At 43.8% G+C, this 22701-nt stretch overlaps 1 protein-coding gene across 4 annotated transcripts in view; it reads right to left on the bottom strand.

The window, feature by feature from the left end:
- SGCD (sarcoglycan delta) overlaps positions 1-22701 on the bottom strand; it is a 355601-nt gene that overhangs the window by 93626 nt on the left and 239274 nt on the right. The window lies entirely within an intron of this gene.

Here is a 22701-nt window from a genome sequence, read left to right on the forward strand (position 1 = left end):
GAAGCAATAAGACAAAAAAATCCAAGCCATTAAAAGAAACACCACAAATACACCCTACCACAGTAACAGGCGATACTTACTCTTTCATCTAAAGCACTACATAGTTGATTAGATAGAATAATTTAAAATATTTATGTTTTAGGTATCTAAATAATATTTCCTCCAGCCAACGCCTCGGAACTGGCTATGTGAAACACTGAGACTGACTATCTCTGTCATTCCCAGATGTTTTATCATGGGTCACCATGTGTCTTTGTACAATTACAGACACTATCATGTTCTGGGAGATGCTGCATCAATCAGGACCATCTTCTCTGCCTAGTGGGATGGAGAGAGCTTAAGGCAGACACAGGGTTTCAGGATAAGGGTCATATTCAGGATGCACCAAAAAAGGTCTAAAACTCCTAACACGAACTGTCATTTACATTTCTTGTACAAAACCAAAATCTAAATTGTCTGTGGGGTTGGAGAAGGCTAAAATTATTACAAAACTCTAATACAGTCTATTATTTATTTTTCTGTGCTGCAGTAGCCAGGTAATCTTAGAGAGTCATCTTTTCTTTTCATCAGGTTTAGAGGAGATACAATCAGATAAGGTGAGACACTCTGTGCCATATTTTGCTTCTTAACAGTTGAAACCCTTCGTTTCTTGCTTTTCCCTGATCTGCCCCCAAAGAACACTCAACACATCTCCATCAGGGTTTACAGTACGAACAAAATTGTTCCATTTGTGACTTGCACATTAGTCATGTCCCAAGGAAGACCAAGCAAAATCAGAGAAACACAGCCATGCTACACTGCTGCTAAATAAAGTCCCATGAAGCAAGAAGCTAATGAGCTCATTTGAGCAATAATGTGGTAATGTGGTTTATGCCATCTGGAATGCAGAATGAACATCTCGTTCATTCTCTGCTTTCTCTCTCTGAGCCCTGACCACCCCAGCCCCCAGCTAACGCACACAACTATGGGGAGACAGTTTTGATTCCTGATGTAAATCCACTGACTCCCAGAGACAAAAGCATAGATTCGTACCTTTTGGTTGGTTTTTTTTTTTTTTTAAAAAAAAGGAAGAAATTGTACATAGATACGTAATTCTTTCTATCACCTGGACAAATCAGGAGCTCTAGCCTACCTTTTGACTGAGCTAATTCTCTGCTTCACAGTTATCTTACACACCTTCTTTAATGAATACATGTTCCTTTGATTAAATTAACATTTTTGTCTACATAATTAGCCTGAAAAACCTGTGCTGAACCAATCTAAAAGTGACTTCATTACTGCTCATTGGTGCATGTTTGCTACCCATCACTGTCAACTCAACAGGTGAAGGATTAGGAGAACATTAACTCTGGCTTATTTGGTTTTCCACAGCAATCATCACACTCCGAGAGTGTGGCCAATCCAAGCTTTCAATCGACCCGGTAGGACAGTGACAGATGTTTTAATCATGTGGCTCCGTTCATTAGTGCTCATTTGCCTGGTTGGCCAGGTTTGTGGCTCTGAGAGACAGCTGAAACAAAAAATAATTAAACCTAACCAGCTTAATTACCTTTTCACATTTATCCTTCAGCTGGTACAGTTCACAAGTAATGACAAATTGAAAATATAAATAAAAACCAGTTTATTCAGACCAATGAGCTAATAAGTACGCTCACCAGAAGATGCATCGTTGCTTGTCTAGGAACATAAGCACAAGTTGCTTAACAGCCACTTAATGTACATCAGTTAATGAAATCATACCAGAGTTAATGAATATATATAATTGGGTAGGCAGCTGCCACAAAGAAAAAAAAAAAAAGTTAGTGAAACCATCTTGCTAATTCAGTTTGCAGAGACAATTAGAGAAGGCCCTTGAAGACAATTCAATAGACCCTGCTAATACTGTGACTGCTATTGATTACTTGCATGGTGATATCATGTTGCTTCTTTTCTGACCGGCTTCTCATATAAACAACCCCCATCCATCTCCAAAATACTAAATCAATACGTTAAAATAAATTTCAAAAGAAAATAAAGTGAATTTTAAATGCGTTATTTTAAAAACTACCTAAAACAGTGACTGAGTGCCCACAACTCAATGAACCTGCTGGGGCTGCTCTCATCAGCCAGCAGCTCAGATTCCATCCAACACGGAGGGAAAAATGTGATGAAAATAAAATTTTTACTGAATAAGCTCAGAGGAGATCTACAGCTCAGATCTGTGGCGATACTTACTGAAGTTTGCCCTGCAAATTTGGTATGTGAAGCCCTGGCAAACCTGTGCCAGTGAAGCTGCTGTAGAAGAATATTTATCACAAACTCTTCAGCTGTTTTGGCTTTTTGCTTGCACCTGCTTTATCCTTTCACTATCAGAGACCCTGAAGTCTCGCATCATTAAAAGTTATTCTTCAATGAAAATATCTCTTCCTTTATCCTCCTCTAGAAACCCTTCAAAATATTAAGAAACTTTCATGCTATTTTATGTATGGCATTATAGGAAATCCAACACCTGCACGGCGAGACAGAGTGCCTCTGAGGATTTTTATTAAAGGTCCATTTGCTTTTTTCAGCATCACCACAGACTGTTGTGTTTTGTTTTTTTTTTCCCAGATCCCAGTTGAATCAATATGAGAGAAAACTGAGGTAGAAAGGTCAGAGCATGTTTTTTTCAAGACCATCTTTGAATATACCAAGACAGGATGCTCCAGCAAGCAGGAACGGTCCACCTGCACAGCTGGGAGCCCCTGGCACTAACAGAAGATGGACCACCCCACCCTCCCAGACATCACCCACCCACGGCAGGCAGGAACCCCAGCCCAATGTGCAAGAAATTGAGATGGGAAAGCACGGTAGCATGGTCTTCCCTCACACCATTTATCCTCCTGGCTACCAAAGAACCTGAACTAAAATTCAACATCTCTGCAGTATAATTTAGCAGAGCATAACTACTTTTTTTCTATTAATGACTTTTTAGAAAGCTCTGGGTAAATAATAAATATCGGTACACACGTTTTATCCCAGTCGTAGTTTGTTTTTATCTTTTCAAAAGAGTTTTTCCCCCCCAAAAATACCCTGTGGAGACCATTTGGAGTTTGTTTTCATTTTCAGGCTCTGCTGAACGAAATATTTGATTCAGAGAAAATAACAGGTTTGAAAGAAAGGCTCTGGGAAACTTAAACATAACAGATGCTTATTTGCAGACATCTGATTTAACTGAACTGAAAACCCCAGTCTAAATCCTGAAAGCCATAAATGTCAGCCAGCTAGAACAGAATAATAACCACTTATCGATATGGATGCACCTAGTAGATAACAGAGTTCCTGGATCATAATATTCATATAACTGCTTTCAGTTTGCTTCTCCTGAGCTCTCAAATCACTGCTGGCAATACCATATTTCACTTCCCAGTGCTGCACATCGATGGTTCACAGTGAAGGGACTGGTCCGTTATAAGCTGGTAGTTTTCTTCCAGTACCAGGTGTGAACAATTTGGCCTGGGATTAACATCCGAGGAAGCTCACACAGGATATTCCCAGCAGTGTAAATGGCCAACAGCACCCACCTCTGTAGTTTTCAAAAGAGCCCAGCGCATGCGAGCAACGACGCGCACCTCGTAAATCTAAATCATCTTTGAGATCACAGAATCTGTGTGATCAAAGTGAAGTCACAGGCAAAACCGCTCTGAAACTTTAAAGCAGCCTGGATTGGGATCTGGTTTTTCTGCATGTCCGTAATGAGGTAAAACCAAACACTGAAAGAGCACTGAAGTTGGCAAAAATTTAGTGAAGATGGCGATCTGAAAACGTAGGGCGATTTGAAAGAAAAACCTCAGCACCATAAACCAACCTGCACGCACACAGCAGAGAGGACATTGGCATTTTAATGACAACCGTGAAATTTCAGCGTAGAAATCAGCATCAGGTCCAGCTATTTAGTAATTCCTTAGGCTTTTCTCTTTGCTGCTGAGGAATACAATACCCACAGCCCAAATAACTTGGATGGCATTTTGCCTTGAGTCTGGAAGCTACATTTTCTTCCCCATGCTCTTGCCCTTCCAGAACCAGAACCAGATCACCTTCATAGAACGTGAGTCACCTAAGCATCAGAGCCACGATCTCCGCGAGGCGCTGGGGTTAACTCTGTAGCCAGCGAAAACAGAAAGCAGTCACCGGGGAGTGATTCATCCTGCCCAAGTCAGATGCCTACTGTGGGATGTGCTAGAACAACTCTCTCTTTGGGTACCTGAAACTTGGCAAAGGAAATTTCACATCAGATGCGTAATATTCCTGATTCCTTAAGCCAATGGTCTATCTCAACAGTGTTAACGCCACTGCATTTTCTGTTTGTATTTTCAAACTTGTCTGAGACATACTTTGAGGAATTTTGGCAGTTTGATTCCCCCATGATTTCTTCAAATCATGGCTAAAAGCCCGATGCAACATTAATATATTTTAATTCAATTCATTATGCCGTTAATTCAAAGTGATCTCAGGTAGCCTAAAACTTTGTTGCTGATCTGAGTGGGAACTTGGCTGAACATTTTCTGGACAGATGAGCTGACAGACAAGAAGGTGGATGGGTAAGGTTGACTGGAGATACAGTTTATGAATTATGGGCTGCATTTTCAGGTGGTAATATCCTAGAACTACTGTATAATGCACCACATATATTTTGTTGGGCAATGAAGTGTTCTCCAAAATTTGATGAAAGTATACGGTAGCTTCAGTGAGATTTGATGCAAATCTCTCAAGAGGAAATATGGATGATGCATCTCTTAAAATATTCATTGAAAATGGGGAAAAACCTTTTTTATTAAATATTCCCTGATCGCCGAGGCTATCAGCTCTGGTGCGGGCAAGATCTGCAGTGGAGCAGGGGACCCTGGATATGGAGGGGTGTCCTGAGCCGGGGAAACCCCAGGGAAGCACCGAGACCCGCCAAGAGCTAGCAGCTCACATGAGAGCGGCTGACGAGGCATGGACGGGGCCAGGGGTCAGGGTGGCCACCCTGCTCCCACACGGCAGCCCTGGGGAGCGCGGCCACCAGGACGTGCGTGCGGGAGGGCACCTCTGGAGGAGGGCCACTCCACCGGCCGAATGGAGGGACCTGAATACACAAATCCCACCAACCGGGCACCGTTCTGTGACCATCTACGCGGGTCAAGGGCAACCATCCTGCCTGAGCCTCACAGCAGAGTGGTGGGCACGCGCCTGAGAGCCAAGGCTGCAGCCACAGCAAGGGGGTCTGCACCATCCACCCCCACGATGGCTGATGCCCCCATCCAGACAGAGCTGCTGAAGGAAGAGGCTGCAGGACGTGCCTAGACCTTTCCTAGACCTTTCTCCTGGGACAGGGACGGGCAGCAGATCTGCCTGTGAGAGGTGTGCCCAGGTGGAGGAGCTCCAGCAGCGGGTGGCTGAACTACAGGAGGCGGTGAGAAGGGAGGCTGAGAAGGAGGTAGCCAGTTCCAAGCACAGTCTGAAGCGGACCCACAGCTCATGGCCAAACAGCCAAAACCTGCCCCCACAGGCGCACACAGAAGGGAAAAAGGAAGGACAGCAACGTGAAAAGAAAAAAAAAAGGGAGATGGGGATCTAATAATGACACGCTCTGCGAGTGGTCAGGAAAGCAAGCGAAGAGAAATCACTACATGGTCAGAGAAGTCAAGAAAAGACAGCGGTAAAATATATACCATGGGGCATAAGTCAAGAAGAAACGCAATGTATAATGCGTGGAAGCATCATTAAAAACCCCAGGACTCACTGGGTGCTGGACCCTCTTGGCCCTGCTCGGCAGCCCAGCGGGGTTTAAGCCATCAGGGGACACAGCTGTGCCAGCGCCGCCAAGTATCGGCCTGGGGCAACGTGCCCCTGAAAGTCACTCTGTCCGTGGCCAACTGGACACAACTCAAACCAATGTCACTGCTGCTCCAGTCCAGCCTGGCCAAAGGGTATTTACCGCAAAATACAAAGCAGCGAACAGAAAGGAGCAGGCACACAAAGGGGCCCCCGGCAGCCCAGCTCAGCCGCCCGTGCTGCAAGAGGTGCAGGATTTCTCCATGCTCTTGATGGGGCTCAATGTTTTCTTCATTCAAATAAACAAAGAGAAGGCAAAAATGGTCACATGAACACACTTAATCTGAAAGTGGACCCACAGCTTAAATATTACATGCGTTGCTGCGAATACAATAATGTCATTGCATGTAACACAGCTTTCCCTCGCATCCATTCCGGGCACCAAAAATCACAGAATCATACAGTATGTCAGGTTGGAACGATCAAATAGGGATCATCAAGACCAATCCCTGCTCCTCAGGGGACTACCTAAAACTATAGAGTATGACTAAAAGCATCATCCTCCCTGACCCTCCTTGAACTCTGACAGGCTTGGTGCTGTGACCACTTCCCTGGGTAGCCTCTTCCAGTGACCGACCATCTTCTCACTGAAGAACCTTTTCCTACTGTCCAGTCTGAACATCCCCTGATGCAGCTGCGTTGCCTTTCTTTCTCCAGTGGCCTTTAGCAGAATACCCCTTACACCCCCAACAGAGCCGAACACCCCAGCACATCCCATTCCTGGCGGTGTCACCCCCACCCCCCCCCCCCCGACCAGAACGCCTGACTCCACCTGCTCGGAGCTGACAAGCAGCTGCATTTAGGGAGCGACAGGGCACAACCCCACGCGCACGGCTGAGGGGCCACCTTCCTCGTATCGCAGCCTGTATCGGAAATGTAGCGCTAAAAAAGCACTTCAATATTATTTTGGCTGTTCTGTGACATTGATATTCATTTTCCCCTACGTTATAGCCTCCCTTCTGAAGTTAGAGTAGTAAAAGTAATATCCCGTTGCCACAGGGCAAAAACTTTCATTCCACACTTATGTAATGTATGTTTCTCCAGCAAGGAAAGTTAGTGAAAAATGAGCTTGTAGAAGTGACTCTCATTAAAGTTAATGTTCCAAACTTTTTTTTAATATGATGTGTGTAAGTGAAGTTTTACATCCAGAATTTATTAAGTAAGAGGAGTCGGGCCTTAAGTCTTTTTCTTTCTTTCTTATCCATGGACCACTTGAGGTGAATGGCTACATGAAAAATAGAAAGGAAAGCCTGACAGGTATCACTGAAAAAAACATCCAAATATTTCACCACCCACACTGACACAGGGAAGAACTAAATCTCACGTCACCGGGAGAGTCCATTTAATCTGCCAAAACCCCATTAGTAATTACTTTCACTATCATCCGTGTCCCAAAAAGGCTATTATCTTTATCAAGTAATTGATAGTTCTGACTGTCCCCTTTCAAAGGTTGCAGTCTGAAAGTTTTGAGAGAAAATCAGACTGGATGCCCAAGTGCTGGGCGTTTGCAGCCAGATAAACCCATGTCTAAATCCGTGCAGTGAAGACTTAGGCACACGGATAAGCCAGCCCAGCCAAACGCGCTGGTGAGGTCTACCGACCCTTTTTATCGTGCCTGTTCGCATTTGTAACTTGCGGTAAAACTCAGGTAACTATAGAGTATTCTGCAGTTAAACAGGGTTAAGCTGAAGTGAATGACCTTGCATTTGTGGCGGACAAGCGCTACTCAGCCACACAGCCCGCTCCCTGGGCTTTGCTAGCTAGCACACGGCAATTCCTGAAAATACGTCTGAGAGCTTTTCTGAGGCACATCCAGGCCTGGAGACTGTGTCTCAGGTGGGCTTGCCCAGCAGCGAGGCACCTAAAGAAAGAATCCCCTCACCCTCTCGCTAGCTCACCATAATTCACCGAGGCTGGGAACAGGTTCACTCACCCACACCCTACCTCTGACAGGACAGATGCTATATGCCCTTTGTAAATGTGCCCATTTCTCCTCTGTTTTCACAACTAACCCAAACCATTTCACTTTAGAATGTACTTGCTTTTATGCTGTCCACGACACCAATGTTTCCATATTTACAGCTGGCCTTGATGAGCAACAGTCGTTATGTTTTGCTTCAGCACTTGCACGTACAGCAGCAGCGATAACCTACATGGCATCACAAAATGCACAAAAAGGATTGTAACACCGAACTTTTGAAGATATCTAGGCTGAGGATCTAGCTGGTAGAAATTTCAGAAGCAAGCACAGTTTGTGACTAGGCATTCTTTACGCCACCTCTGCGACCCCATGCACACGGGGGAGGGATGCAGGCACCCAGCAAGGGGCAGGCAGTTTGGGGCAGAGGACACACGGGCACCGTTGCCTTGCTGAGGGTCCCAAGCAACCAAAAGGCTTAATCCAAACCTCACCGAATGCATAAGCACGAGCAAATGTTTTGGCTTTTCATGTATTGTAAAATTTGTACATATTATAAAACCGCATTAATCCACGTTTCTGTTTCTGTGCTCAACATATTTTACAGTTCAAAATTTTGAGACCTTAACCAGCTGAGCCACAAACATCTTGATTTAGAATAAGGTTTTGCCGAGTTAGATTTTGGTTCATGTCATACAAAAGATGAGTTCCCAGGCCACATAAAGGGTGGCCCGTTGGACTGCAGTTCTTGCTTTTAGGTAACTTTATGAAGAAGTCTCCCTCCCCTCCTTCCTGAAAGGAAAAAACCCTTTCATAGTTTTCATAGAGCAGTTTAGAGTATTTAATAATTACCCATCTCCAAAGGCATGTTTAATTTCTCTTGTTTATAGAGCTGCTGGCTAATATTTACGTGTTCTCAGCTCTCACTGAGCTCCTCTGGTGACCTCGCCTTCTCTACTAACACTGCTCCTAAGTTCCCATACTTTCAAAAGTAAATATTTTTACTTTCTTTCTTTATAAGCACATCGGAGGCATTAATCCCTTTAGAATTTAGTGTATTCATTTCTCTGGGTAATAAAAGATCCCATCTTCAGCTGTGCAGAGTATTTCCAGCGCACCCTGAACTGCAGGAAGGCTCGATGCGTGCAGAAGGCATTCTGCTCCCAAGCATGCCTGACCCTCCCTCACCGCTCACCTGCTCCTCCGGGCTGCGACTCAAGCTTCTGGCTTTTGTACTTGTCATAACACTCGGAGAGATCAGGCAATTCGTGGGACTAACAAACAGCAACTCAACATGACGATGCACAACTCTTTTGAATCTGATAATGAACCCTTTTGTAAATTCGCGTGGAGAGTGAGCGCTCAAACATAGCGACCACACGTTTAAAAGGAGAAAGAGCCAGATCCAAACCTGCATCACACATCTTAACAAACCATTAGAAAGAAAAGATGACCGAGGTTGAAAATAAAAATAAAAAAATAATAATGTCAAAATGGGCACAAGATGGCAACGGTGTGATCTGTTCTCCTGTTTCTACTTCAGGTATTTAAGACTATACCAAAAGAAGAGGACTAATTAAGTAATACATAACTCTTGCCTGGTTTTTAACACTGTAAGCTCATGCAACCTGGCAGAACATTTCCTAAAGGCTGCCAAAATCTGAAATAAATTTGTGAAAGAAACAATAGTCGCTCAGTAATTGATGTCTGATTCCTCATTCATCCCAATGAAATTCATCTACGTGCTCTCATATAAAACAATGATTGCTTATCAGAGTCAGTTTATCACGTTTTCCCTTCCCTGGAGGATGGAGCACAAAAGCCTGTCAAGGAAAAGTCACTGTAACTCTATGGGATGCCACCAGCCAGGTATGACACTGACCAACACTGTACAAGGTTTCCTTTTATTTTTGGATGAAGCTTGTTTTAAGGATTTCACAACAAAACCGCGCATGCCTGTACACAACTGCATCTGTAATTGTGGCTGTTATATTTGCATGCTGAGCTGCAGATGGGGAAACTTACACACACACACACCCCCCAAAAAAAAAAAAAAAAAAGTAAAAAAAACCAAGTCCCAGTTCAAAATCTAAGGAACAAGTAAACCCAGTGTTGGACTACAACACATACACAACACAACAACCTGCACACAGATCAATTTTACATTCTTTTTTAGCAATTTCTGTAAGGTAAATTTTCATGTTTTGGCCATAATACACAAAAAAAAAGTCCCTCCAAAAAGTCTTGACTGAGCCTTCATTCAAGCATCTTTCTGATACAAATTCATCATACTTCATTTTCATTTTGCTAGCTGAAGATTTAAACTCATACATCTTTTCAAATCTGATGATTTACTTGCTCCATTTACAAAATACAGAAAGAAAAAAAGAAACATATTCCAGAGACAGCAGAGGAGCCACTGGAATGAATTCAGCAACGAGATTCACCTTTACCGTTCGGGTCTGGGCATGTAGCACGGTCTCTGGGAAGCCAGCCCCATAGCTCCAAAGCCCAGCTTGTCACAATTCAGCGTACGCCGCGATTTCAAAAGGCAAAACACGTTCTGCAGCATGCTGTGTACAGGAGGAGAGGGGACAAACTCACCCCTGGAAATATGAGAACAATTTGCTCTGGTTTTTATTTGGCACTGCTGATGGTTTGACATGATGCTCTACAAAGAGCCCATGGGCTGCTCATGAGACAATCCCTGTTTAGCATTCAAATGACTCTTTTTGAATGTCCCTTGGGAGTATTTCTCCAGAACCACTTTTTGCTCATTAGAAGGGTCTGAGCTGCTGCCACGGTTGCAGGGGAAGCTCATTCAATGTTTTTCCAATAACTGAACCTAGCTGAAATATAAACTTTAGTGTCTCAAGCACTGCTTAGCCTGTGGGCAGCACAACCCCCAGCACCACCATGAAAAAGAAAAAAAATTCCTATTTCAAACCCTTCAACCACATTACCTTCTTTTCTCTTCCCTATCTCATTATGAATTATTACATTTACTTTCATTCTGGTCTGGAAGCCATTTGGAGTTTATGCAAATAGAAAAACTACTTTTATAAAGAAATACTACGCATCAAATTCTAATTCTTCATCTGCTTAAAGGGAGTTGGTAAAGAGCTTTTACAACTTCAGCAGGGCTACATCAATATTTCAGGGCTGCTTTGAGGGGCAATATATCACGATGGCGGGCCCTTTGGCACTCTGTAACCTTCCATGCATATATAACTTGAATCAGAAATGCAATGACATATTTATACTACAATTAAAAACATGTTTAGCATTCCCTCAAGGAACCACCCTTTCTAATTATTTTCTGCTAAAGGTGGATTAACCTGCTGCTGCAGCCCACCACGATGAAGACAACAGTTGTTCCCATTGCTGAAGTTTAAATACTGAGTGTGAAAACCAATTCTGGATTTCCGTAACCTTGAAATGTCACCACACATGGATTATACTTATGCTTAAACACAGCCTGCTCTTTTAAACAGAACCTTTAGAAGTCCTCACACACAAACATGGCTTCGTGCTTTTTGGCAGCGACACATTTCACCGAGGAGTGTGCGATTCCATTTGCTGTGGGAATGCCGCAAACAAAAGGCAAACGTGTAATCATGCAGCTTGGGGAAAAAAAAAAAAAAAAGTGATACACAGAACAAAAAGGCATGGACAAGAAGGAAAGAGCAAGACAAAACAGATAGACAAAGTAGTTTCATGCTAACCTTTTTGTTACACTAAAAGACATTACAGAAAAGAAGTTTTGCTCCGCTGCAACAAAGCCATTTCAACTCACATCTGCCCCGGACAGCTCTTCCCAGAACACTGCTGAGGCATCCCACCTTACCACCGGTGAGCAGCCGGTTGCTGAATACCCACTACGTATCCCCAGACCAGGGACGAAATACTCCTGACACATTCTGGAACCTGCAGCAGCTATAAATCACGCTTTTGCAGAAGCAACGCGAACCTTCGCCTTTTACAGCTTTTCTGCATTGATTGCCTAACAATCTCCAAAGGTGTAATTCAGTTCCAGACCAAGGCATGATGGTAGCTCGCTACATCACTTCGAAGTTGGTTTCTGCAAGCAGCTACTGCTATTATCTTGTACCGAACTACAATAGCTCAGCTGATATTGGAGAGTGAACAGAAGCTGCACAATGACAACTTGGCTAGTGATCTGCTCTGCGAATCGCTCAGACTAGCTCGAGCTTATCAAAATCCGTCTTCTCCAGAACAACCTCCAAAACATGACTAATAGGCTGATTCTCCTCCAACAATATCTATCTTGGTTCCTGCTGTAAAATAATCAATTACACTAAATGGAATTATTTATACAGAATACGAAAGCAGTTCGGCTTTGGTGGAAGTAATATGCTTATCAGATGGATTAAGATCTAATAGACTTTTTTCTCTGAAAGTATAGCTGTTCCTGATAGTCTATGAAACCTCTTATGTAAATTACTTTGCTCTTGACAACATAAATTAGATAAAAGAACTGTATTTTGTTTACAGACATCAAGTAACAAGATTTTAAATGCATTTTTTAAAGCTGTGCCAGTAGAATCAAAACCTGTGCTTATGAATTAAAATTGCCTTAGCTTATTTCAACTAATGAAACAAAAGTGAACTCTGCATACTTTCTGTTAATACGGTGACTCCATGAAAATCAAATATTTATGTCTTTGGTCTAGACAAATTAATATACAATTTCTCTACTACAGGAAAAAGAAGGCAATATCTTCCTTGATGCGTGCCTTAATGGAGCATCTTATTTGTGTGTGATCAGCCCAGAAGAGCTGACGGCTGCACAACAGGGTTCAAGGTGATGGCCTGGAGGGAAGGGAGCAGCAAGAGTTGATGACCACAGCCAGCCTGATGACCACCACCAGCACAGGAGGATGCCAAGCGCTGTCTGCTCACAGAGACCTCACAGTTAACTGATGCTCCATCAAAACTTACTCTGAAACAGATTTCAGGAAATTTACTCAGATTTCTAAGGGCTGTGCTTTGCCTTCTCTTTCTTTCCTTCAGGAACATGTTAGAGGAGCCCTTGTACTGCAGTTGGAATAAGAGGAAACATCTTTCTCCTGTCTTTGGAGATGCATTACAAGTCCAAAAAACATTCTTTGTAACACCTTTATTATACACAAGTCTAAAAAAACATTTCTGAAAGTGTAAGTAATTAATTAGAGGCAATGCCTAACTTAGGAATATGTTTAGTATGTTTAGCAATAAGGAAATGGAGCCCTTGTTCTGCAGTTGGAATAAGAGGAAACGTCTTTCTCCTGTCTTTGGAGACGCATTACAAGTCCTAAAAGCGTTCTTTGTAACACCTTTATTATACATGAGTCTAAAAAAACATTTCTTAAAATGTATGCCATTAATTAGAGGCAATGTCTAACATAGGAATATGCTTCGTATCTTTAGCAATAAGGAAACGGTGCCTTACAAAGCTAGACTTTGGACCTGTATTCATCTGAAGTACAGGATGAGAGAGAGATTTGGGGATTTGTAGATTAATTTTTAAAACCTGGGTAGTACAGCACAAAAGCAGTTTGGCTCCATTTCACAGCTCTGGACTAATTAATATCAAGTAAACTACTCTTGGCCCAGAGCTTGGCTAAACAAAAAAACCCAATGCATGCTAAAATGAGTCTCAAATAATTTCTCAAAAGCCCAGATGATTTCTGTTATGAATGCAAGTAAGCATTTTTGCCAAAAGAGAACAAATAATTTATGATGCCGTTTAGAAGCTGGTAACTGCTTCTTTTACCTGAAAAATAAAAAAAAAAGAAAGAAACGAGTCCCTGGCTTGATTGTGATTCACTGTGTGCATCAGTCCTCTGCATCATGGGACTAGAGTATCCTTTTATCTGTGTTATTCGTCAGGACAGATTGAATAATGACAAGTGGAGTGCCAAGCTGGAGTTTACTCGCAGATTGGTTAACATAATTTTGTTCCCAGAACAAGTCTCATCGGCCCTTATCAGGAGTCTCCCAGAATTGTTTGAAAGTTACAGGCAGCACACCAAGAAAATTAATTTCCCTGTCTCCCTCCTAGTGTTGTCCAAATCTTGTTACCCTTATTCACACAAAGTAATTCAACAATCTTAGCACAAAGTGCCGCTGCATTTTTGCATAGTCTTACAAAACCCAGTAACGCACAATTTCTAGGGACCTGGGCAGGGTTCATTTTCTATTAGGCTTGCACATGACATTTTCTTTTATATATACATATTTTACTGCTGTTTACTCTAAAGGTACTTGCAGCAATTAAGAACTTTGTTCACCAACAAACTGCAAAATTAGGAGGGTCTTAAGAGAAACGTGGTCCATCCTGTGACTGCTGCTTGGACCCAAGAGCATGGAGTCTGTCCGTCTGGCGATGGAGCAGGGATGCTGCCTCTGAGTTACGACAAGATACATTAGGGATGGTTTTATGCCTCAGGAAATCCAACACGCTGTATTTTCAAAGAACGTGGATCTTCTCAGCTCACTACCAGAATTGGGAAGAATCGTGTGAATCAGGCTATGCTTTATTCTTTCAAGCCTACCCTGAGATTTCAGCTTTATGAATGAATCAGCTGGAAATGACACAACGGGAAGCTGTTTGTACAACAGACTGACCAGAGACACCAATTCAGGAAGAAAGTTTTTGGATAAAAGAATTGCACCAAGACCTTCTAACTCAAACAAGGACAGATGTAACTTTCAACGCTGGTTTCCTACAACAAACACAGGCTATACGATCACACGTTGCATGTCTGCACGAGCAACTGTGGGGCTGTGCCATGAATTTTTAAACACGTTACATTTTAAAACAAATTCAGCAGAGACGGTCTTGATGATTTCATTTACCTTCTGCTTTAGTGGAGACTTTAGCACGCAGCCATGTAGTAAGGAAAACAAATCTATAGTTTGAGCTTTACACTTGTTCTCAAACAAGCTTCTAGTATTTTATCTCACATCAGCATCTGTGGAAGCCACCCAAAACTATTCACGGCAGCATGGCCTCAAGTGAGAGGTGCTGCCCACCCACCCGAGCAGTCTCAGTCCTGGGACTTGTTTAGAGAGATCTGCCTGTGGCTGCTGCCAGTCATCCTAATTCTTAGGAAAGTTTTGCATTGAAGCTTTTTCATTTCGAGTGACTTTGTTCTGATTCAGGCACACAGGTACGAGTGCTGCAGTGACTCACGGCGCCATCGCTGCGTTAGGTTTCTGTTCCGAACCCAGCACACCAAAATATACCCCTCCAGACAGACGCTGCGGTCAGATGTGCTGTTCTGCACAAAGCCGAACCATTGCGAAGTCACCACCTCACACCCACGTTCAGCCGCTCCTGGGTCCCCCCCCCCTTGCAGGGCACAGCACACCCAGCCACCCCCCGACCCAGTTCTGTCAAACCCCTCTGGGTTTCCAAAACCCGCTATTAAAAGCCTTTAAGCCAGTTTGGATCTTTGCGCCAGAACCAAGAGAAGGAACGACAATTTGTGCATTTACACCAGTAGATGAGAGAGAAGCAAGAAATCTCCAAAGGATGAACCTCTCCCAAACCTGCCCATCACTCCTGCTCACTGTGTAACCTCCCCCCCGCCCCCGGACCGGTCCCCTTGTTGATCCATGCTACACACCAGCCCACCGCCCGCAATCCATCCAAGCTGGGCAACAGCAAGGAGAGCTTACAAACTAATTCAACACTCACTTTTTACCTTCTCTGGGTTTGAAGACCTGCTTATTTTAATGTATAGGCTGGAAGCAGTCATATTAAATACAATTCACAGTACTTTACTGAGAACAAGGGAGAAACACTGAGGCTGCAGACCTCTCCAACGCGGATGCCGAACAGATGTTTTCCATGTCTATTTGCATTTTGAACTGAAATTAAAGGGCACAAATCTCAATGGCTTTAAGATCTCTGCCAACAACTTGTGAATACTAATAAATGGCACCTAATGATCCATCAAAATGGGTGATTTTTCTAATTCTGCTTTTTGGGAAGTAACGATTTGGCTAACTAAACAAAATAAAAGAGAGAGGGAGAGAAGTGAAAAAATATCAAATAATAAAATCAGGAACTTAAAACAGGATCTTAAAGCCCCAGCTACAAAGCCTGACAAGCCATGCAGAAGTCTGACAGCAGAGATAGGGTTTAAGATTCTCTTATGTGAGGGAGCTTTGAATCTCATTTAATTTTATCAGATTTAGAATCATGTGCTAGGGGCCAGACAGCCAACTAGTGTAAATCAGTTGAGCTCCATTAACTTCTACGGAATTACAGTTTCCAATTTACATCAGCTGAGAACCTTGCTGTTATGCTACTATTATTAGCTGCTATTTATAATGCAATAATACCTAGAGCATTCATCTCAAACGTGTGGCTCAACAGGCTTTCTGACATTGCCTGCAGACACGGGAAGATGCTGCTCCTCTCGCCCACGTTGCCCAGAACAGCAGAGTTGCCTGCGTGGTGCTACTTGCTTCACATTCAACCAAAGGGACTACTGAGGCTGCAGTCTACTGGTCAATATTGCAGTGTAAGCCTAGGTTTGCTATGACCTATATAGATAAACATAATAATTACAAATCTGGTAACAGTAACAGCAATGTACCTTATTATACCAAAACTGTTAATTCCAACAAAATCTCGTAGTGGCAATCTGCAAGGGATTAGGAAGGAGAAAAAAGGGCCAGAGGAATGATACGGGGTTACAGAAAAGGCCAGCTGGATTGCTGCAGGGAGAAGGGGAACCCCAGCACTACCCGGTGTGGTGACTGGGCCACTGGCCTCTCAGGGAGTCAAGAATCATCCATATTCAAAGCTGTACAGGGTGACTGCAGAGATCCCAACCCCCGAACTCTTGCAGTGAAAAGAGTCAGTTTTGAGCTTAAATTTCCTAGTTTTAAAAAGAAGTTTCTGAAGTTGACGTATTGGGAATATTCACACTAAGTAAGTTCAGGACCTAACTTATGTGCTTAAATGAGGTGGCTAGAGACAGTCCTGCAAGTGCCATTCCGTGCAGAGGCATAACTTAGATGCTCTGAATTATTTTCTGAAGCATCCTAATTCTCTCTCTTGGCTATTCAGAAGACACTAAGGAACTCCCCTCCTCCGTGCAATTAAGACATCAAATAAGATTGATAAGAGAAATGGTTCCCCGCACCCACCTTAGGGATACAGACAGGTTTTGATACCTTCTTGTGTGTTTCTCTCTGCTCAGCGCCCATTTAATATGGATATACATCCTACCCTGGCACTGTCCAAAGAAAGAACTGTCTGTGCCCACAAAGGCAAATCAGTCACAGTCCTTCGTGTTCCGTGGGGGATGTTTTCTCCACGACTTCATAGGGCAGACAGAAACAAAGGACATGTCATGGTACTGTTCCACTTCCTCCATTTGCTACTTGACCGCCACGCAAAATCGGGAAGAGCTTTCCCTCACACCCACTAGATTACCTGGAGAAGCTGCTTCATTCTCAGATTTGTCTCTTCTGCAATACATAGTGAAGGCAGACCTCAATGAAAAAGTTGAAATCCCTTTCGGAAATGAACAGACTTTTCTCTGAAGTTTGGCACTGTCCTGTTCCCACATCTAGGCAATGTGGGAGGATGGAGACTGAGATGCCCAGATCTGCCGGGACCAGGAGGAGGTAGACAGAGACGAGATACCAAGGAAACCACCATTCCCATTAACAAATGCAGCATGAGGCTCATATCTCATGGCATGATCAATCAAAACTTTGCAGCATTTTTAATCAAAGCAGCCTGTGTTCGTTCCCTGGTTGGCTCCCAGTTTTGAAGCTGAACTTCCCTTAAGTTCAAGGACTCAGGAAGAGAAATATAGTGCAGAGCTTTCTCTTTTTATTTATGAACTCCCACTCTCTAGACTTCAATCTCACAAAGTGCTTAAGCTTATGCAAAGTCTCTCTGAAGCAAATGGGACTGTTCACACGCCTGAAGTGCAGTCCTTTGCTGGATCAGGGTGGCAGCTCTCTTCTTGTCAGTCTTTCCAAGCTCTAAGGCACACGGGTTAGTGTTAAATATAGAAAGCCCTCTGTTCAGGTTTTTTTTTGGTTTTTTTTTTTTTGTTTGTTTGTTTTTCTCTGAGACTGTCACACGCTGCCGAGTTTTACAGCAGCGCTGTGCACAGAGTTGCAGAGCACCAGGCTGCCACTGCTTGTCCACCATGAGATGGTGGGTGCTTGGAGAGGCATAAGACAGATCATCCCTGGACTTAAAAATGGGAAGAAAAAGTTTTCCATTAGGAAGTAACAACTATTACTCACTTATAGCAAATACCACATTAGAACATCTTATTCTGCCCCTGTCAATAATTTGGCTGTCTACAAATCCTGAGCTGTTCGCTGGGTTTGTACTACTCTCTAGGAGGATGATTGAGAGCTCTGTACAGACTGATCATGCAACCCATTAATATTTCACAGCTGGCCTCAGGTTGACTGGCAGTAATTATTCCACAGATTACTTTTTCATTTGAAGTGCAGCTGGTCATCCATTACTTTCTCAATGGCTTTGAAGGTCCAATAATTCCAATTATTTTTATCAACAGGAGACAGGTAAACTGGCTCTATGGAAATCATCCCTGACATGGGCGCTGAGTAGGTGACTGGAAGTCGACGTCCATTACAAATCTACTTGTCAGAGCTGAGATGTTTGCGTCCAGTGGCAAACTTTCCCTGATTTTCCAGTCTAGAACATAGTATGTATTACTGCTGTAAAAGCCTGTAGCTTTGGCCTGTGCTTAAAGCTGGCAGTCACTAAACTCTCCCTGTGTGCTCACCTACCTGGGCCAGGACTGGACTATCAACTGATTTCCATTAACGAAGACGCTGGCTAAATCTGTTCAGTGGCATACTTAAAAATTAAAGCCTGGCAGTGCCACGGGGCAACCATCGCCAGCCTGGTCCCTGAAGGCCACGTAGGGTCTTCACTAACCGGCTGCCACCCCAGCCACGCAACAGACTTTAGGAAGGACCACTGGCTTTGAGCTCCTGGAGATGTATGTGGCTGAAGGGACGCAAGGGTGACTGTCTCACATCAAGGGCATCTGCTGAATCCAGGTACTGAAACAACAGATGGCTTTCACAAGGCGCTGTAGCGAGAATTGTCTGCACCATTCAGAGCAAAGGATGACTGTCAAGCTCCCTCACATTTCTTGCCAGCTTCCTCCTTGCATATAGCACCACAGCTTACCTAGGGAGCTCGAAACCTGCAGCAGCCCACACGCTGAAAATGAGAACGACCTAACACTGGCAACTGGATCCGGTCTGCAAGTAAGCATTTAATCTTGGGAACATCACCTGGATTGAACCTGACTGCTGATGAGTTATTCTCCCTTGCTTGACTGGAAGGTCATAAACATCCCTGATATTAATGTCCTGGTGGAAGTCAAAGCTCCATGCGGATGGACTGTTCTCTCTCCATTCCTCACCCATCGAGAACTTTCTGCTCCACTTGCTCAGCAAGTGGGTACTTTGAATAATGTGGGAAAACACCACTTATCTATTCATAGGGTTCCTCCGCCTCACTGCTGCAGTACTGCCAAGTTTGCTTCAGGACGGAATTTTATTCTGCACCTATTTTTCTTAATCTAAAGGTCCGTTTAAGAGGTCTGTTCTATAAAACGATAGTTCTGGTGTTCACAGCTCTGCTCTAATAGCAGCTACATTTATTTCATCCTTTCAGTAGGAGTGAGATTGCTTCTCTTTGACTCAGTGGGAGGGAAACTTCTGCGATTTTTTTCATGCCATTGCTTGAGCGTGTGCATTGCAGCAGCTTCTCTTACATTAGGACCAGACTAGTAAGATTAACAAAGTGAGGCTGAAGGGCTCTTCCTTTCTCCATTATTCTGATCAAGCTCTTTCTTCTCTCCAGTGCCACCCACCAGGCAAAGTGACTGAACGCGTGTGCCAAGCGCGCACTGCTCTCTGCATTTCTCAGTGCTCCTCTATACACTACCCCTAATTCAACTCCATGCTCCACAAGAAACGCAGAGGCAGCGAGACTTCAGAGGAATACGAAGCCCAGAGGCAGATGCAGAGAGGTACATTTGGGATATTCTCCCCCACAGACTGCACTGCAGCTACTGCCTCAAGCCTACGTCGCTGACGATCCTCGGGGCTGTTCACGCTTTGCCATAATGTGAGAGTCTGCGTGCTCCTACACGGCAGCATGCGGAGAGATACGTCCCCAAAGCGCCGAGGCTTTTACAGCCAGCAAGCCCCAGCTTTCTGTGAGCAGGTACTGCATCTTTGTGAATGCTGAACTGGATTTCTCCTCCCAAGGAGAGGAGGCAAGGCTGAAGACCCAACTCTGCCCCGTGGCCTAACCTGGAAGCCAGACTTTCTTATGCAAGACACAAGAGATTGTCCTTACATGACACATTCACTTCAAATACTTGGAAAATGCTATAAAAAGTGCCCTTATTTCAGCTCACTGGGTATGAAATACATGCATAATATTCAGGAAAGTTACAAGATAATTTTACTGGCTATTATATCCCATCTTACTGAGTCCCTGAAGGCACACTCCACAATCCACCAAGCACAGGAGTATCCCAGTGGGTATGTCTACACTGCTGCTTTAAAAAAAAAAGAGCAAAAAGGAGCTGCTGGGAGCAGCTGAGAGCAGAGCACACTGCCACACTCGCCTCCTGGCCATGCAGGGGCCTCCCAAGTGACAGCAAGTCATCCTGAGCACAGCTGCAGCCATCCAAAAGTGCCTCCCAGCAGCCAGAGCCACCTGAGCTGCACAGCTCCAGGCGATGCTTCCCAGACATGGCCTGGGGCTGAGCTCCCACGCTTGCTGTCTGGAGGGCCAACAGGGTTTGCATCAGGAGTTTGTACATCCCAACGCGTGCCCTGCTCAATCCGGAAAGCTGGGGCAATCAAATATTTAAACATATTGAACAAGAGTGCTCCCAGCTAAGAGGAAGAGCAATTAAAGACCTGCTGACTCATCAGGTATCAAAGGGGAAGCGACACAGTGGGGAACAGAAATATTCTGAAAGAGCCAGACGTTTGCCGTGCACTGGGCCAGGAATTCACATTTAACAGCATCCCTAAGAAGCTGGGAACAACGTCTGCTTAAAATCCCCAGCAGGTAGCTGCATTATCAAGAGGAGAAAACCCAAAGGCAAATGGGTTTTTTGAAAATTATTGTGGGTATTTTGAAATTTATAAAGAAAAATCTTTCATCATTCTTCAATAAAAATGACAGAAGATGGCAGTGTTTCGGTCCTAGATGCCTGGAACCTGCCTGTACGCCACAAGGAGCAATGCAGATATTTTGGAAAACATGCTCTTCCAGCCTTCTCTGTAAGCTTACCCACTTCTCTGTGCATACATCAGGCATGCACAGAAGTTCTATTATGTGGCCAGTCCTGGTATTTCTGCTCAGTATCTGCTCGTGTGTGGGCTGCTCGCTAACTCCGATGCCCTGAATCAATGCCCCGGTGAAGGAAGATGTGTGTGAGTCTGATCACAGATACTGGACCTTAAGGTCACGTATAATTTTCCTTGAGCAGAAGACTCATCCATGAAATGAAAGCAAAACTGGACCTGCAGACATTAATATCCACATGAACACGCCTGCTCTGAGTACACAGGACCTGAGCACTCAGGACCTATGTGAAGTGACTTGTAATTTTATGTGGTTCACTGTCAGAAGACGTTAAAAAAACCTACAAAATTGAGTTCCTATAGCTGATGATGCTGAGCAGGTATCTACTACATATTTCCACACCTTTGCAGATAAGCGTGCAGTGCAAGCACAGAACTGGACAGGAGTCCAAATCTTTGTGATTACCAGACATTTAGCACCTTCATTGCTGCAAAGTCATGCTTAAAAGCAAGTAACTGCATATATCAGTACAGGACTGGTGACTTAAAACTTACCAGCTGATAAGTTTATCTTTGGGAAAATGTCCTTTATGTCAGTGCATGGTTTACTTCCCCAAACCTCGTAACGAAAGACAAATAAACTTTCCTGCTGCCGTATCAGAAGTGCGATTTAAAAACCACACAGGGAAGCCAAAGCTGCTGTTTCTCTCTGCTCCCTCTTCCATAAACCTTCCTAGTGTCTTGCAACTGTCCCCACAGGATTACCCACCTGCGGAGACAACATCCTGACTCCACTGCCAGAAGGTCGTCACTCGAGCGAGTCCGTGTTGCTCAGTTCAGGTGCTCATTCTTAAGTTTGGCTAACCTTAAAGCAAAGTGCCCTTTAAGTGCACATCACTTTAGCCCTAAAATACTTAATCATTAATGATTTAAAGCAGAAAGGAATTTAAGTGAGTTAGACATCCTGTAATAGGCCTTTTGACTAGGGCCATTAGGAACATTTTGGTTCAGTTCAGGCATAATTTATCATCCTGAGTGGAATTCACCTGAAAGGCAGGCAGTGCCTTCTGCTCTTGTAGCACTTCTCTGAGAAGAACACCCCCCCCCCCCCAACCCCAATTACAACAATAATAAAAAAAAGGGGGGGGGGGCGGGGGAAATTCAGCTTTTCTGATTTCCTAAACAGCTTAAGGTTATGAATGCCAGATAGCTCCCAGCTAAAGCATTTACTGCTGCCTTTAATAGCCAAAACCTATCAGAAACCTCCTAAAGCTAAATACAGAGGAGAAAGCAAAAATGTAATCATTTTATATTCCAAACCCTGGTAGGAGAAACCTGCTGAAAGCAGGTTAGAGCACTATAGACAGGTCTCCTTACTATTTCTAAATCGGCAGTTAATTATCACAGCTTGGCCAGCTCCTTCGCCAACACGCAGCTTTGCTGACTTCAGGGCACCCTCGAAAGCAGCAGCCCTACCCTGGGACCTCTGCAGCAGCAGCCCCAACACTAATGTACTTCTGGATATCGACAGTAAACTAAGAAAAGGGCACAGCTTAGCTATTAAATAGCAACAGGGCCATAAAATAAGA

This window comes from Falco punctatus (assembly GCF_963210335.1).
Source record: "Falco punctatus genome assembly, chromosome: 8".
In the NCBI taxonomy this organism is placed as follows: domain Eukaryota; kingdom Metazoa; phylum Chordata; class Aves; order Falconiformes; family Falconidae; genus Falco; species Falco punctatus.